General features: G+C 46.4%; 1 protein-coding gene across 1 annotated transcript in view; it reads right to left on the bottom strand.

Annotated features, from left to right (window-relative positions):
* Window positions 1-18,344, bottom strand: part of LOC114895918 (UL16-binding protein 3-like) — a 47,447-nt gene that overhangs the window by 27,757 nt on the left and 1,346 nt on the right.

Below are 18,344 nucleotides of genomic sequence, written 5' to 3' on the forward strand. Positions count from 1 at the left end.
TGTCTTCTTCATCTTTAGATCTCCTATGCAAGCAATGAGCACAGTACACACACACACACACACACACACACACACACACAAAACCTTTGGGTTATAAAACTTTTTTTTAAAATTAATTTATTTTATTTATTTATGTTTGGCTGTGTTGGGTCTTCATTGCTGCGTGTGGACTTTCTCTAGTTGTGGCGAGCGGGGGCTACTCTTCGTTGCGGTGCGTGGGCTTCTCACTGCGGTGGCTTCTCTTGCTGCAGAGCATGGGCTCTAGGCGCACGGGCTTCAGTAGTTGTGGCACGTGGGCTCGGTAGTCGTGGCTCGTGGGCTCCAGAGCACAGGCTCAGTAGCTGTGGCTCACAGGCTTAGTTACTCTGCGGCATGTGGGATCTTCTCAGACCAGGGCTCGAACCCGTGTCCCCTGCATTGGCAGGAGGATTCTTAACCACTGGGAAGCCCTGGGTTATAAATCTTGAATGCAATTAAGAGAAAGGAAAGTCTCCTTGAATGCTTTGCTACCTAACAAAAGATAATAGCGTTAGCCCTTGTCACTTTGTCCACCATGGCTTAGGATTCCCAATCACGCCGTGTGGAAGTGACTTCGTTAACATCAAAACATTTTGCTTCATCCTGTCTGTGCTCCTTTCTCTGAGTTTGATGCTGTCACTTCTCATCTGTGTCATGTTAGCAAATTGTCCCTTTGGTCTTTATATTAGAACTGAATTTCACTGGGTTTCAATTATTTCTTAGCTTTGATTTACTGATTAAGAGCGGTCTTTTATCCTGGTGGCACTTTTCAAGCATGTGGTAATATACGTTCCAGTGAGCTGCAAGGAAAGAGAAGAATAGTACTCCTGCCGCTTCTCTTCCCCGCAGGTCTCACCTCTGAGCGTTTCATGAAGCCCTTAGTCCTCTTCTCTCAGGGGTGGGCAGAAAGTTGAAAGGAAAGTGGAGTTCAGTCACGTCTGCCACAAGTATTTCTGGTTCAAATGCAGGACAGATTGGAAACTTGAACACAATTGGGTTTTCTGAGGATTTCAGTTCTCATTTTCCCCAAGAATGTATTTGTGTCTGTCGTCTTCTTACATAGACGCATGAATTTGCCCTGGTATGGCGGCCATTCCGCAAGATGGCCTCCAGTGATCCTTGCCTCCTGCTAGCCATGCTTTTGTCCTGTCCCCTCCCCCACTAAATAGGGGAGCAATCCTATGTAAACAGTGGGCTATTGCAGAAGGGGTGGGGTGTGTCTTCCAACACTAAATTATAAAAGGCACTGTGGCTTCCACCGTGAGGCTATGGAGAGGTCCGTGTGGCAGTGAATGGGGCCTCGTGCCAACAGCCGGCGCCAACGACAGCCGTGTGAGTGAATCATCTTGAAGGAGATGCTCTATCCTCAGCCAAGCCTTGGGATGTTTGCAGCCCCAGCTTTAACTCATGAGGGACTGGAGCTGGGTCAGCCCAGCCAAGCTGCTCCCCAAGTCCTGACCTACAGAACCTACGTGAGATGATAAAGGTTTATATTTGCTTTAAGCCGCCTAGCTTGGAGGTAATTGGTTGGGCGGCAATAAACAACGTACATGGCACATGGAATTTCATTTTCCTGGTTCTCTGAGAGTCCACTATCTCATGTTTTCGGTTCTAATAATATTTTTGGCGATATATAGAGTATGACTCTGTGGTTGAAGTGAAAGTCAACGGTATAAAGAAAACCCACCATGGTTTGGTCAAAGGCTCAGCATAGGGAGATTGCCTGTTTCCTGCTTCGGTTGCACCTGGACCCCTGGAATGGCCCCAAGACATGCTCCCCTTACTTGTTTCACTCTCCAAGCTCCTCTGCTCCCCGCTCCTGTCCCCTTGACCCTTCTCACAGGTGCGCTATCACTGCCATCAGGACTCAGAGGCATCCGCCGACACCCAGGGCAACCTGGACCTCCATGCTCCTTCCATCTGTCAGCATCCCCACTGCTCTGATGGGGATGCCGTGACTTTGAACTTTGTGAAATATTTTCTCCGTCAACCCCAGAAGAAGAGACGGCATGCTGAGACGAGGATGCAAGCACGTAATCACAGAAGAGGCCAGATCTTCTTTTGGCAACTGGAAGAGAGAGCTGAAGGTGGTGAAGTCTGCATTTCACTGGGGGAGAGAACGTGAGTCATTCAGTACTTCAACAGAACAAACCAGCCCCAGACACAGGTGACCCCCTTACCTTTATGAGCAAGTAAAACCACCAAAGGTAACTTGCACAAGACGGAGCCTCAGCTACCCACATGACAGCGTACCTCTTTGCCAAAGACACCTGGAGACAGCTACAACTGGAGTCCACTCATGGGCTTGAAAAAAGGTGGCTTGCCCACTCCCGTCTGTTTCAGAAGGGGCCTCCGGCTGTCTGGGGCTATCTACACTGCCTACCTGAGACGCTGAACACTTCCCCCTCCTCCCCGTATTCCTCCCTCTACCCTCCTCCTTCTCTATCCTCTTCCACACGGGCACAATGATAAAGTCCATCTTTACCATGCTCAACAGTGCGTTTAAGGCACTTCATTATTTAATGGAAATTCTGCATTGCTTTACAGGCCAGGAGTATGGAAAACATTTGTAAAATTCTGTAAGGATGAATCCTCAAAACTGAAGCAAATATATATTAAGTGTATACATGTTTCCTGTAAAATGTTTAAGAACACAAGTCATCTCTAACGAATATTTGCTGCGGATCCATACAATTTAGAGAGAAGTGAAAGTTAAAATCTACATGGTTAATGTATTCAGTGTTCAAAACCATACCGGATAATTTAGGCAAGAAAATATACTTCATCTACTTTGATTACATCTGCAAGACACTGTAGCTGCAAATTTTCAATTGGCTCCATATCTCACGGATAGATTTTTTTGAAAGATATTCTCAATAATTCCTGCTTTAGGGACACACACAACACCTGCCACTGCCCACCTCAAATCACTTAGGGTTTTAATCTACTGACACTCATGCTCTGAACAGGTCAAACCTGGCTAAGTGCCCATGGACAGTGTGCTTGGTTGTCCGAGGCAATCCTGACAGTTTAGCGGAGCCCCCGGGGCCTAAGCGACGACAAATGACTCTGGTCCTTTGAGGCCTCTTTGGAAGCTCAGGCCTTTCCTGAGCATCACGGTCAACTCCAGGCCTGCCTACGAGGGCAGGGTCAGCTGTTTGCCCCTCCAGCTCCTGCCCTCTCGTGCCGCCTTGCCCAGGGCTGGCCCACTCAGACCGGCTCCAGGTAACACAGCACATTCTGGGATGCAGTGATGTCCGACTGCCTTTTCCTAGTCACAATGTCGATCAGGTGCTTTACACGGTTCTCCCCCCACCCACCCATAGCCAACAAGAGCTATTGCGTTACCGAAACTTCCTGGGAACGTGGAATTCATCAAACAGAAACCCACAAAGAGAAGTATGAGCAAATTCTACAAGTGTTTGCTCCCTTCAGGGCTGCCAGGGCAGGAAACCACCTTGTGCTTCTTGCCCTCGGAGAGACGCTGGGGGCCGCCCAGCCAGCTGCCCCTAAATCACAATCGTGAGTCTTGTGTGGAAATGTCTGGAAGGGAATGCTGTTCTCCAGGAGGACAATCCATCAACCAGGGCCAGAAGACCATTATTGTGAGCAGTGCTTTGATGAGACTGGGCACCAGCCTGGCCAGCTCTGCGGTGGTGGGCTTGTGTCATGGTCTCCCTCCTACGGGCCTCTCTCCTCTGCCACATCCCCTCCAGTTTCCTCGTCCTCTCCTCTCATTGCCCCTGTTCCACTGGCCACACCCTTCTCACCACTGGCCCCCAACTACCAGGCCAGCTGGCTTCATCTCGGGCCAGCCTCCCCTGCCCTGTAAGACATCCCAGGCTTCACCTCCTCACCTTCTCCTCCAGGCTTGTAACCTGATAAGGTCCTGCCCTCTCATGCCCCGGTCAGAGACCACGGCACCTTCCAAAGCCTTCTCTGCTTTTGAGGGAGCACACATACATCCTACGGTGCTCTGTGCGCACGAGTGTAACACTCACGCCTCTGTAACGCAGCGGTGACTGTCCAGGGAGAAAGCGCAGCCTTAAGGAGGGGACATGGTCATGGGCAGGTTGCTTGCACAGTTTTCTTAAATTTTTATTTAGTTGTCAACATTTTAGAATTAGGAGAATTCACATTTAAAAAATTGTATTTCTAGATTCTTTTGAAAAATTGAAGACGTGGCCATATGGGTCCTGAGTAGATCTTGGGGGACTGAAGAATCTACATGAATTTAATATGCAAATGTGGTTGCTGTACTCCCTTCCCAGGGCCCTGAGGGCTGCGGTCGGGGAAGGTCTTGCTGGTGGGGACGAGGTCCTGGGTAATTAGTGCCTGGTGAGAATTTGCAGGAATTCAGAGTCAGGATTCTCTGCTCAGAACCTGTGTGTCTGGAATGAAAAGAAGGTAAGTGACAAACTTGCACCTGAATAAACCTGGTTTCACAATGATGCTGATGTCAACTCTTCTAACCAACTCAGAGGCTGTATTCCTCAGGAAGATGGTCAGAGGTCAGGGAAAATCAGCTCTGGGGAGGCGGAGGGTGGGTATGGATGGTGGGCTGGAGCTCAGGGACTGTGACCTGTGCAGTCACGCAGGGCCCATGCTTGGAAGGGCTGCACGGTTGGTTTAATACTCTGCGGATGTTGTCTTGGAATTAATGGTAATATTTGAACCAGGGTCCCACAGTTTCACTTTCACTAAGCAATCTCCCCAAATTCAATAGCCAGTCCCTGCAGAGCTTCACCGAAACAGGAAGCCCACCTCACCAAGGGGATAGCTTTCAGATGAGATGTTTTAAAGAGACTTGAAATGTTGATGGATGCCCGTCGCTCTGGTGTTCTGAGCAGAGAGTGATTTCGTGTAATGCTGGGCTAGTCAGTGAAAATAGAGAATCCGGTCAATAGGTGATAGGGCTTCCTGGAGAACGCGGGGACAGCCTAACACACCGTTAAGCGAGCAGAAGACCACTGCCGTTTCAAGGAGGGTGAGGTTAACATCTTCTCTGCTTTAAGAAATTTTGCAGACTGTTGGATGGGTGGACCCAAGACAGCTAGGACCGCATGTGGAGTAATGGTGGTGTGAAGCTGCAATGCCTCACAGCCTTCACGTGCAAGTAAATGCTTTGGAAACCTCTGGAGAGTAATCTACTTGGTGTCGTGGTACGAACGCGGGTTGGAAAAGAATTTCCAGACATAAGGCAGAATGTAAAGGAGACAGAATTTATTAGAGGGGAGGGTTGCTGCCAGAACAGAGGGCCGACTTCCTAGTGGTCTGGGAGAGTCGAGCCCAAACATGTGCTATTGATCAGTTTTTATAACCAGAAAACAAAGGAATGGTCCGAGGTGAAAATTTCGTTTACTGATTGGTTGAAGCACATATACCTTCCTTCTATAGGGGGGGAGTGGGACAGGGCAGACGCCTTTCCTTATTTGGGGCAGGTCCCGTCGCCCAGGAGGGCATCGCCCAGGTGGGCTCAGGAATTTCATAACCCTCGCAACTTGGTGGGGAGGGCAAGTAAGAGTCCGGTAGGGGGTGTAACGCTGACCGTTTTTCAGGCAGGGTTGTCGTTTGTCCTTGAAGCACCATTGTCCTTGGAGCAGCACACTCGGGCTTGCTACTTTCCTTCCTATGGAGTGCACATAAAATCAGGGTACCGCAGCATTAACTCAACCAAACTATTTCAGAATTTAAACCTCCCAAATGGAATATTTCTGCAAGTGTATTATATTAGAGTCTTTTGCTAAATATGCTAGTTCATACATGGTCCTTATAGCAATTAAAAAGTGAATTGAGGGAATTCCCTGGAGGTCCAGTGGTTGGGACTCTGTGCTTCCACTGCAGGGAGCCCGGGTTTGATCCCTGGTTGGGGAACTAAGATGCTGCAAGCCATGTGGTGAGGCCAAAAAAAAAAAAGTCAATTGTTAAGTTGTTATGGGTCGAATTGTGTCCTCTCCAAGGCATTTGTTGAAGTCCTAACCCCCAGTACCTCAGAATGTGATCTTATTTAGAAATAGGGTCATTTTGGATGTAATTAGTTAAGATGAGGTCACACTGGAGTTGCTGGACCCTTAATCTAATGTGACTGGTGTCCTTATAAGAAGAGGAGAGGACACAGACACACAGGTGAGGCAGCCGTGTGATAATGAGGAAGGCAGAGGTGAAGTGCTACAGCTGCTGGACAGCGAATGTCAAGGCTTGGCGGCCGTCCCAGCACTGGGGAGAGGCCCGGAACGCCGCTTCCCTGCAGATGGCACGGGGCCTGTGGCTCTGTGGCTCTCGATTTTGAACTTCTCCTCTGGAACTGTGAGAGAATACATTTCTGTTGTTTCAAGCCGCCCAGTTTGTGGTATTTTTTTTACAGCAGCCCTAGGAAACTAACCTAGACTATATAGGTATTCTTCAATTACATATTTTTTTTCTTTTTGGGTAAATCTAGTTCTTCCTAGATATCTAGATTTAGAATTTAAAAAAAAAAGGCACTCCATGTTTTTTGATATCTGGATCTCATTTTTTTTTTTAAAGGAATTTTGTCTTTTTAAAATTTATTTATGGCTGTGTTGGCTCTTCATTTCTGTGCCAGGGCTTTCTCTAGTTGCGGCAAGCAGGGGCCACTCTTCATCGCGGTGCGCGGGCCTCTCACTATCGCGGCCAATCTTGTTGCAGAGCACAGGCTCCGGACGCTCAGGCTCAGCGGCCATGGCTCACGGGCCCAGCCGCTCCGCGGCATGTGGGATCTTCCCGGACTGGGGCACGAGCCCGTGTCCCCTGCATCGGCAGGCAGACTCTCAACCACTGCGCCACCAGGGAAGCCCTGGATCTCATTTTAAGCTCCACAAATGTTGGCCTCATAAGTAAACTTCGGTGTTTTTAGTGTGTGCTGTACTGCTTAGTGCTATAATACTAAGAGGGGATTCTAGTCGGTGAGTAGTACATTAACATAAGTAGCTGTCATGAATGAGTGTGTAACTATTACAGTGAATCTGCAGGAATCCTCGAATGTAATCACAGGTAGCGGCATTTTTGTCTCTCCTTGTCCTTAAGTTTCCCTGTGGGCCTGGTCCTGTCTCTGTTCAAGGTGAAAGAACTAGAAGCTTTTCTGTTTATCTGCACTTTTTCTGGTCACTTTCAGTTAACCAGTCCCAACCTAGTAATTAATATGCTCAGGTTGGTATAATATAAAAGCTTGAACTTTCTCTAAAGCTTCCTTCCTTCCTGTTCATCCATCCAGGATTAATATGTGAGCACAGAATGAACTTCTGTAGTGGTGGAGCCGATACACATTTTGGGCCTTTGCCATAGCAGTGAGCTACTCTAATGAACACACTCTGCGTTACTGGTACAGAAGCAGGTGCACAAGTGAAGCGTGCAGCTCACAGGCCAGATGGAAATAAGTGCCACATAAAATCCATACATGATATTTATTTCCCAGGAAAGCGATGCACTGATTAAAGTTTTTCTGAATCGCTTCAAGATATCATTTAGTGCTAGTAAAGATAGGCTAACCAGCTACAGTCTGGGACGTGTCCTGGGGGTGGTCTAAGGAGCCTATAAATAAACATGATCCATGTATTACCTCGGCCACATCAGGTAAATGATCCTCACCAGCAAAACTCCCTCATTCCCATTCTAATTTCTCATGTGCACTCAGAAAATTTACTAAAGCCTCCAGGAGTTTGGCAAAAGGAAGTCATCAGTCTTGACCTTGCAGACGGAATCATCGCTGCTGTCCTCTTGCTCGTCTGTTTAAAATTTAATTTCAATTCTGGCTTTTCTAACCATGTCCACGGGGAATTGTGACATCGGGAGAAAGATCTATTTAAGCAAACAAATAGTTCAGCTTTTAAAATAAGCTAAAGGAATTTATTTACAAACACTAGCGTTCCTCCTTCGGAAGACAAGCCAGAACTCTAGGTCCTACCCAATGAACACACCGTGATTCACACCTTGGTCATAGGGTGTTATATCTGAAAGGATTCTCTATACCTGCCTGACTCGGGGGAGAGAGAGTTGAGTAAGTGAGAGCTTCCGGAGCCTGAACAGCGCTTTATGGAGGAGGCTGTGCAGTGTCCGAATCTCAGGTTTGGAAGAACGTGAGTGGGCCGTGACCCGGAAGAGCTTTCCCGGTAGCGGCTCAGTGGTGCTTCTTCGTCTCAGTGTGATGGCCAGATGTGGCAGTCGCATGCAGTGGCTACTTCATAAATGTTTGCTGGAGGAATGACTCCTAATGAAAGGCTGCACTGTGTAGGGGGCTACACTGGCTGGCTCTGCCCCTTACTCGCTGTGTGACTTCGGCAAGTTACTTAGCCTCTCTGTTTCCATTGCCTCATCTGCCAAATGATGAGTCGTGAGGATTAAACAGTTAGTAGATGTAAAAGAAGTGATTGTGATAGTAGCTGGCACATAGTAGGGTTATATAAGTGTTGCTGTTGTTATTACAGAAGAAGTATGAATATTCTCCTTGAACATTGACTTTCAGAATGTTGAAGTGGTTCTCAGCATTTCTCTCTTAATAAGCTCAGTAGAAGAGTATAGAAGCGTTACAGCGTATCAAGATGATGTTTTCATGTCCAAATAGCATTTGGTATGTAAATATCTTTATTTTTTTAAAAAAATGAACATATGTAGTCATGTACTTATTCATTCAACTTACTGTTTGCTAATCCCCTGCCAGGTACTGGGGAAGCCAAGCTAGCATGGTAAGCCAGATCATTCTTTGTTTTTCTTCTGAGATTTTATGATCTAAATCCTGTTGGTTAAAAACCACTTTTTCCCAGTCTCACAAAATTTCCGAAACTACTTTGACTTTATATCTTAGATATTTACACTTACATAAGCTGGTCCTGTCCTGCAGGACCCTTTTTCAGCATTCTTTGGCTTACTAACAAAGCTTCCATTAATGAAGAAATCAACTGACATTCAGTGTATTTGTATAGAAATGAATAATTCCATTTTTGAAAAAAGATCAGATTTATTTGAAACAGACATTTGAAAAAAGTTCTAAATGTGTTATTTTGTATTCATGTCCCTTTTTTTCCCCCATGAAGTGAAAAACAGATAACGTTTCAACATAGTAGGAGAGTGGGGGATTGTGGGAGCTGATAACTAGAATGTGGGTGCCGAGGCTCTGAGTCCTGGGTGGTGCCTCCAGCAAGGCTGGCAGTAGGCTGACATGAGGTGTCACTCCCTCTTCTGGGTATGGACAACACTAGTGCCTGGCGGTGTTCTCCCCTGTAGAGCCTGGACACCGCCTCACAGCCCAAATCCAAGCAGAGCACTAAGTGGCCCCCCAGAAGCAATATGAACTGCCATTTGAGATGAAACTTATTTTCACCCCGAGTCTGCAGGAGACTGTGGTTAGCAGCCAGGTACACACTTAAGGCACTGTATTAGTACCTAGCATTGGGGTAACACAGTACTACAAACTAGGTGGCTTAAACAACAGAAATGTATTCTCTCCCAGCTCTGGAGGCTCCAAGTCCAACCATCAAGGTATGGCAGGGCCATGCTCTCTCTGAAGGCTCTGGGTGAGGATGCTTCCTTGCCTCTTCTAGCTTCTGGTGGTTCCTGGCATTCCTTGGTTTTATAGGCGTAATCCTGAGATCTTTGCCTGTGTCCTCACATGACGTTCTCTGGCTCTCTTCACAGTCTTCCTCTGTGTATGTCTGTGCCGCTGTGTCTCTTTTCCTCGTAGAAGGACACCAATCATGTTGGACTAGGGGCCCACACTACTTCAGTATGATTTCATCCATTACCTCTGCAATGATCTTATTTCCAAATTAAGTCACATTTGAGGTTTTAAGAAGGATGAGAATTTGGGGGGTGGGGACACTATTCAACCTAGTACAGGCTCTTTGCCTTCTGTCATTATCACACAGCCAGTTTATCCCCATCAGTAGTTGCTGCCTTGGTCCTGGAGGATAAGAAACTGGGCTGGCTGTGGGAGAGAGGAGTGGGACACGCGACAGAAGAAAGGCCGTGAGAGGCTCTGTCCGCCAGAAAAGGGTAGCAATGGCGGACAGGGCACTTGGCATATGCACCTGGGGAAGTGGGGACCTGAAAACTAGGAAAAGGGACACATTTCCTCCACTCACAGCTTGCTTCACAGCTGGAACTGACTCACAACAGCATATCCCAGGATTAGCAACTGCAGATGGCCCAGCTAACCCCCCATGGGTGGGGTCCGGCTTGTTCCTTGCCCAGCCTGACTGATTTTACAGGACAAAATAGGGGATACAGCACAGTTGGTAAGTTCGATTCGACCCTGTTTCCCAGAAAGTCTCCACATTTCTTGGTTCATTAGAATCATGAATTTACTAGAAGTTTTATTTTCGAAAATGATGGCCGCAGTCACAGTCGCAGTACTGCAACATCTACGGTGACAGATTTGGAAGTACCTTGAGGCTTATCTTCATTTATTATGCTCTGCAGCAGTTCTGGGCTTTTCTGTACAGAACCTCTTTCTAAGGGTTCAGACAGCCAAAGGGCATCTGTGGAATTTTTAATCATTTTCTCTTTCTGTGGGTTGGGCAGTGGGGACAGAGGAGGGTAATGCCACTTATTACTTATTCTATAGCTTATTGCCTTGCAGTCTGTACAAGGACATTATGTACACTTACTGCTTGCACAGTTTTTTGGGCTGTAACATTTTGCTGTACCAGGACATACAATGTTATAATTTGGTCTGTTTTTCAAACATGATGTATGCAACACAGTGCAATAGATTTTTCTGTTATCTTAAATATGAAAGCTGGAAAGAAATACCATTCTCTACTTTTTCAACATATTATGTTTCCTAGGATCAACATAATTCTCTACCTAGGGTTCTGGCAGACCATACTCCTTCAGTTTAAAATTATTTTTCCAGTTAGGTAATTAGATTTCTTGGTGATATGATCAATTTACTTATTTATACAATTATACAACTATACCTGATCCTATTATTATTCTATAATTGAGATATTTTTGTCTGTCCATAAGGATCCACTCTTTTTATATTTCAAAACAGTTGCCAAGTTGCTTCACCAGTTTTGAATTGCACAGTGAAATTCACGCTGTGACTGAACAGCCATTTCTATAGAAAGTGACATATTTGGTGAAGCACTTATGGAGGATTGGTGATGACGATTCTGAGGTTTTTGTGAAGCAAGGCCAGAGAGAATAGTTAAGAGTGGGAAAGAACGGAGGAAGGCTGAGAACAGAAGGCAGTGTTTGGAGAGTCCCATTGTTATACTTAAGATTGTCCCCAAATGGTCCTGGGTGGTGGCCCTCCTCCCCAGCTGCACAGTGGATTCACCTGGGAACTTTTAGCACAATGTCCCGGGCTGACCCCCAGAGACTTTGACTTAATCGGTGTGGGGTGGACCAGAATCAGGTTTGCATCCCATGTGTCAGGGAGCAGGGGAGACGCCGTGTAGAACTGCCAATTGATTTCAGAATATCTCAGTTCTCAGAGTAGAGAAGGGGAAAGGAAAAACTGCCTTCGTCATTTAAAAACAAAACTTGGCTACTCCAAACTTGGAACCGGACTAGAGATCTCTGTGTGGAGTGGGCTTATGGTCCTATGAGGCTTCCTGTCCCCTGAGGCTCTCTCACAATGACCCTGGGCTCCACCAAGCCTAGCTCCAGTGGAAGAAAAAGAGATGCTGTATGTCTATAACTCCGTGGCTCTGCCCTAAGCTCACAACCCTGCCCTAAAGATCCTGCACAGAATTGAGAGGAGGCTGGAACTTTCAGGTAGGATCTTACTAATGACCAGTGCAGCAGATAAAAAATAAGATCCCAGCTCCACTACCTACAAAACCTCAGGGTGGAGGGAGGGGTCCCTTCAACTCTCACAGCTTGGTTTCTTTATCTTTCAAATGAGTGCAATCAACAGCCTTGAAGGTAGGTTGTCTGCAGGGTTGGGGGCGGGAACTTGATGAGACAGAATTTATAATAAAGAGTCTGACACGTAATAGGTGTCAGTGATGGGGAGCTTTTGGTATTATAAGACCCAAACTCTCGTCAACCTGCGTCATCTGCTCCAGATAAGACTAGCTCAGGACCTGCCAACCTGGTTGTGGGCCCACTTCCCTGTGGAGGACACCTACAGGCATAGTTAATTTAGACATCTCCACACGGTCTCATCTCAAAGCCAGTGAAAAATCACTTCTCCCACCTTCCTCTGCAGCACCTAAGAAGTTCGCTTTCTTAGAAGGACCTTCTAGCTTTCCACTGGAAATTGACACTGGGAATGTCAGGCCCTTCATGGACACCCAGCCGCCTTTTCCCTGGGACGGAGCCCATTGTAACACAACACAACAACACAACGCAGTGATCCCAACAGTCCTGAGAGACGTATAGGAGCAGGGATATGGGTTTTTAAAGGAAGGATTCTCACGCCATCCTCCGCAGCACGTGGCGGGCAGAGTGCAGAGGCCAGGCAGCCTCCTCAGAAGGTGAACATCTTTCTGGGTCACTAGGATCAACTCTATTTTTAACAAAGATTTGCAGAGGAGGAAATTAAAACCAGCACCCCATTCTCTCAAGCTGGAGGGCAATGCCCCGTTATTATTGCTGTTATTACAGCTGTTAGAGTTGATAAGTCATTCATAATGACAACACAGGACCTTTAGCACAGAGTCTTTTGGAGGGCAGTCCCTGAGCGGGGTGCCTGTTGGTGAACTGTTCTGTTTCTGGGCCGTGGCGAGACAAGTGCAGAATGTGAGTGGATGTTTAGAAAGCTTTAGAGACGTTTGACTTCGTCATGGGACGAGTACAGACTGGTGTCAGAGGACAGGGTTTGGAGCAGTCTGAGTGCTGTCAGACTTGCTTGGTGAGTCGAAGGTGACACAGCTGCAGATTACGTGTGTCCTGCAGGACACGCCTCGGTCCACGATGACCTGGTCCGTCACCACAGATGGCCTGGGGTGGTGGCCTTTAGAATCATTCCTACTTTTGCAGATGGGAAAACAACTGCTCAGCTGAAGGCAGAGTCGGGTAAGAGGAGACTTGGAATCACAATTTGATTTCACACCTGATTCTTTAGCCACTATCTCCTAACAGCCTCAAACCAACAAGGTGTTCAAAAGCTGAAACTAAGTACTGGCAAAAAAAGGTGTGTGGGACCTTGGGAGAGCAGAGTGACAGTTATCTCCTTTGTTTACTATGGAAACTAAGTAAAAACCCAGGAGCTTCTCTGTAGAGGGGAGAAGCGTGATTTCCTTTGATTTAAAAGAACAACCACCCCCAGATTGAGCCTATACTGAGGAGAGATGAGCGAGATCTGTATTTCTGTGTATTTATATTGGAGAATCAAGAAAAAAACGGTGTACAGCCAGAAGTGGAGATTAGTTTTACTCGTTCCCTATTTCAGGGCACCTACCATGTCGTAAGCACTGTTCTTGGTGCTGAGAATATAAACTCCATTAGCCACGCCACGTCCACGTCTTCGGGAGTTTACAATCTAGTGGAAGGGACAGATGACTTAACAGACTCCTTCTGTCGACAATGAGACGCCTAGTGCTACAACGGTTTTAGGAAGTGGAGAAATCGAACACTGGAGTCCCTGCCCTCGTGAAATTTACATTCCGGCGGGAGAGTGAGTCTGTTAACAAATACATATATGCTCTTCAAGTAGTCTTAAGAATGAGAAGAAGGAAGAAAGAGATCGAGGGGAGAGAGGGTGCAGAGAGAAGGACTGCTGAGGAGGTGACACTGGAGCAGAGACTTGATCACAAAAAGGCTTGATGGGTGATGTGACAGATGGTGTCCAACGGGCAAACACGAGAGCAACATCTAGCTGAGACCAAGGAGATCTCGGAGAGTTTAGTCCAGGAGGTGAGACCCGGAGATGATCCCGGAGGGGTTGAGGGGTCAGCCTGGCACCATGGGGAGCTGGGAAGGGGGTTGTGGGCACAGGCAAAAGTAGCGAGAGGGCTCTGTGTTTGGGAACTCCACGTTCAGTGAGGTATTGGGCAGAGTGAGGTGTGTATGGGTGTTTGGGTGGGATGGGGAGTGTCTGAACAGATGCTGGAGCAGAAAGCAAGGGCCAGGGCAAGAAAAGCCTGTGTGCAATGCTGAGTTGTTTGGACTTCAGCCTGAAGGGAATGGGGAATAGGGAGGGAATTTTCAGCATAGGATATTGATCACATTTGCTTTCAGAAATCTCCGTGTGGGAGTAGTACAGAAAATGCATGGGAGGCAGGGCATGAAGACAAAGTAGGAGAGCATGGGAGAAGTCCACAGGACAGTGTGGGGACCCGAGGAGGAAGCAGGTTTGAGGTCCCGACAAACATGGGACCATTAGGATTTGCTTATTAATTGGACAAGGTGGATAAGAGACTGAGGTAGATGGTTCTCAATTTTCTAGATTGAGCAGAGAAGTGAGTGAATGGTGCTAAACAGTCCTGGCAAAGGGAAGCTAGGAAGTGAAGCAGGTCCGGCCTGGGAAGATGGTGATTTCATTTTGAATTTGTTAATTTGAGGTGACTTCAAGGCATCCACGTGGAGGTGCCAACCTCCACGTGGATGCAGTGGGTATAGGTGTTTACCTAAGTAAGCAGTGGGTATAGGTGTTTACCTCCATTTATTGGAACTGGTCAATGGGAACGCTAACTGAATCGTGCTGGGTAATGATTGGAGCAGGTTCCCTACAGAGATATTTTCCCACTGTTCTCTTCACATCCCTGGACATAGGATGTGCCTATGGCAATAATTTCTCTGCGACACTGTTGGACCTATAGTGAGTTCTCTCTGCTATGTCTATGATCCCTTCACACATAACAGCGGGCACTGTTCTAGGTGCTTCTTCCCTAGTAACTCATTTTCCCTCAGAACAACCTGTGAGACAAGTGCTACTGATCATTTTATAGATGGAGAAATGGAGGCACAGAGAGGTTAAGTAACTTGCCAAGGTCACACAGTGCCTAAGTGGCAGAGTCCTGATTCAATCCAGGCACTTGGGATCTGAGGCTTGTGCTGGTAACCATTACCATATACTTGTCTTGAGGCTGGAGGCTCTTCCAATCCCTGATGACCTTTGATCTTTACCATCCAGGCCCTCCACCATTTCCTGAGGGAGTGTGGAGGTCCAGCAAAGGCCCATCTTCATGTCCAGAATATTTTTCTTCAGTTCTTCTGTGGCATTGCCAGGAGGATCACACGTATGTTCTGTATCAGCCATTTGCGGTCAAAATTGTTGACCAGAACACTTAAGTTAAGAATGACAGAAAAAGAGTGCCAGGGGAATAAATAACCAGCCATGAAGAGTCCTGGTACTCGTAGGCATGGTTCTGGCCAATAGCAGCACTTTTCCAGTTCTGGGTTGCAACCCTTTAGTGGGTTTAGTAGATTGTGAATAGCATTCTTTAAGAATAATAAAACAGAACAGAATAGAATAGGACATGTCAGAGTGTATTACGTGTAATATGGGTAAGTTATGTGTGTGGATATCTATTTAGGTCATGCCAGAAATGTATTTCTTATTGTGGTTTGTAGTAAAAAAATCTTACTGTGCTGACCATCCATGACCAAAACAATACTCACTGTGCTGTTTTGCTTTCTAATAAATTGAGATGGGTGTATATTTGTGTACTTTAACTATAAACGTATTTGCATGCGTGGGCACTAAAGGTGATATACCTGTAGATCTGAAGCTCGGACCAGGAATCCGCTGGAGGTCATGATTTGAGGAGTCTGTGGCAGGTAGATGGGAGGTTGTCAAACTGGAATCTTCATCAGGAGACAAAGTCACCTGGAGTGAGCATGTGAATTAACAAAGAGGAGCTGACAGTAGAAACTTAAGGCAGAGATGTAGGAAAAGGAGTTCACTGGAATCACTGTGATGGAATACACAGAGGTGGGAGCAAAACCAGGAGGGTGTTGGCAAAAAGAGGTTCAAGATTGTCAGATGTGGCGGGAGGTCAAGGCAGATAAGAGCTGAAAAAGCACAGACCGAATTGAGCAACATGGAGTTCGCGGGGAGACCTCGGTTGGCAGTGGTGGCAGCGGCACTGCAGAGGGCGGAGCGTGAGAGGGGAAGACAGAGGCCTGGGGGAATGGACCACTCTTCCAGAACACTGGATGGTGAAAGGGGGAGGGCAGGAGGCCTTTGGCTGGACAGGGGATAACTGGCTCCTCTCGAAACAAATTTGACCTTAGTTTTACAGAAACAGACAAACTATTCCACAGGCTAGGCTTACAAGAAGGCGCAGGGATACTTAATCTTTGTCAGAAGGGAAGAGCTGAAGCTATGGATTCTCCCCCCTGCTTTTCATCATCTCTGAACAGTCAGGTAAGAACTTCTGTTAATTGCCTAGACGAAATTTTAGAATTGTGACAGTGACTGTTATTGGCTCTGGTTATATAGGCAAGTAGTGGCTAAGTTTTATTTTGGAATTATGATTCCAAATTGTAGTACGTGATACAATCAAAGGTCCAGAATTAGGAAGGAAAAAAAAAGGGGTGGCGGCAGGGTGGGGAGAAGAGACAGTAGCCAGAGGAAAACTACACTGATATACTGTTGACAACATCGCTGCTCTCACTCCGTCCGTAGCGTAACGAAATAATGGACTGTGCTCTGCAAAGTGAAAATACTGTGAGCAACTGATAGAATCCTCAGATGATGGAAGCTCATCTCTTGTGTTCTAGAAAACTCCCAGACCATTTAATTCACTGAAAACTATTCATTGTTTTTGATTAACTACCATTTAAAAAAACTTGTTTGCAGTAGAAATGAAGGGGTTTGCCCTGGACAAATTTACATTTTAATCTTAGAGATGAGAAATATCTTTGGTTTTGCTGAATTTAAATATTCATCTGTGTAAACGGTTTCTGGCCCGAGAATAATTCCCTTGTTCCCAAATATTTTGTCTTCAGTATTTGAAATCTGCAAAAACGGTAATTCTATTCTCCGTCAAGATTTGAACATTGAGTTTTGATTATTCAAACACTGAGGGGTGTGTGTGTGTGTGTGTGTGTGTGTGTATTTGTGGCAAGAATGGGGCTGTGGAGTTCACTTCAAATGTAAATTATATCCTGGGTGGAGCTATTGAATTTATAGGAAGAGGAACTCTTGTTTACTTCAACTCATAATTCCAAGTCAAGGTGACTCATTTGGGCATCTGAAGGTCAGTGTACCCCTGGAAAGAGCCTGACTCTTCCCTGGCTATTTTTCTACAAGTTAGGATGCCTAAAACTCTAAATTTCTTCTTATATGTACTTAGTACTTGTCATTTTTGAAGTCATATAAGTGAAAGCTGAATTTTAAGCATAAAGGAAGAAATCTTATGCAGTGAGAAAAAAACTGACATCAGAAATTCTCAGAAAGAACTTTGTGAATTTCTATAGATCCTTTGAAGTTATTATTGAATGACTGAATCCATTGTCCAAAGACTCAAAGTAAGGAGTTGGAATTTTCCACTCTTTGCCACACTCCTGGAAACCAGGCACAGTTTTCAAAATAATTGGTATGGCCAGTCCCCAACACCAGAATGAGGCCAAGATTTTATATAGTTTCTCCTTCATTAACTACAATTTTAGCTGTTTTTTGGTTTTGTTTTTTGGTTAGTCCAGCTGGTTAAAGCAGGTGCTAGGTAACTTGGATAAGTGCTGGATGTCTAGAGGGGGTGATGTGGAGAACTGTCACCCGTCTCTAGGAGTGGGCTTCCCTGGTGGCACAGTGGTTAAAGGATCTGCCTGCCAATGCAGGGGACATGGGTTCGAGCCCTGGTCCGGGAAGATCCCACATGCCACGGAGCAACTAAGCCCGTGCGCCACAACTACTGAGCCCACGCACCACAACTACTGAAGCCCGAACGCCTAGAGCCCGTGCTCTGCAACAAGAGAGGCCACCACAATGAGAAGCCCGCGCACCGCAACGAAGAGTAGCCCCTGCTCGCCACAACTAGAGAAAGTCTGTGCACAGCAGCGAAGACCCAATGCAGTCAAAAATAAGTAAATAAATAAATTTATTAAGCAAAAAAAAATCTCTAGGAGCCAATCAGGGTAGTTTTGTCTCCCTTCTCCATGAAAGGTTGGGTGGGAAACCTACTACCTTAAGGACTGCTGGCCTCTTCCAGGGGGCAGGGATTTTTAGCCTTGACCCCCTCTAATTACAAGAAGAGTCCAAGACGCACACCAGCCACCTTATTTCACACAATCCCCACTAGATCTTTCCTTTCACTCTTCAAGGCCAGACCTGTCCCGATGATGCACATTAGGCATGGAACACTTGGGAAAATCCCTTCGCAGTCATGTTCTGGCTGGAAAACCCCAAGTGAAGGAATAAAGCGGACACAAATCTGGATAGAGCAGACCAGGGCACCAGCCAGAAGAGTCAGGAC

The sequence above is a fragment of the Monodon monoceros genome, unplaced genomic scaffold, assembly GCF_005190385.1.
Source record: "Monodon monoceros isolate NGI ecotype Baffin Bay Population unplaced genomic scaffold, NGI_Narwhal_1 Super_Scaffold_15, whole genome shotgun sequence".
NCBI lineage: Eukaryota > Metazoa > Chordata > Mammalia > Artiodactyla > Monodontidae > Monodon > Monodon monoceros.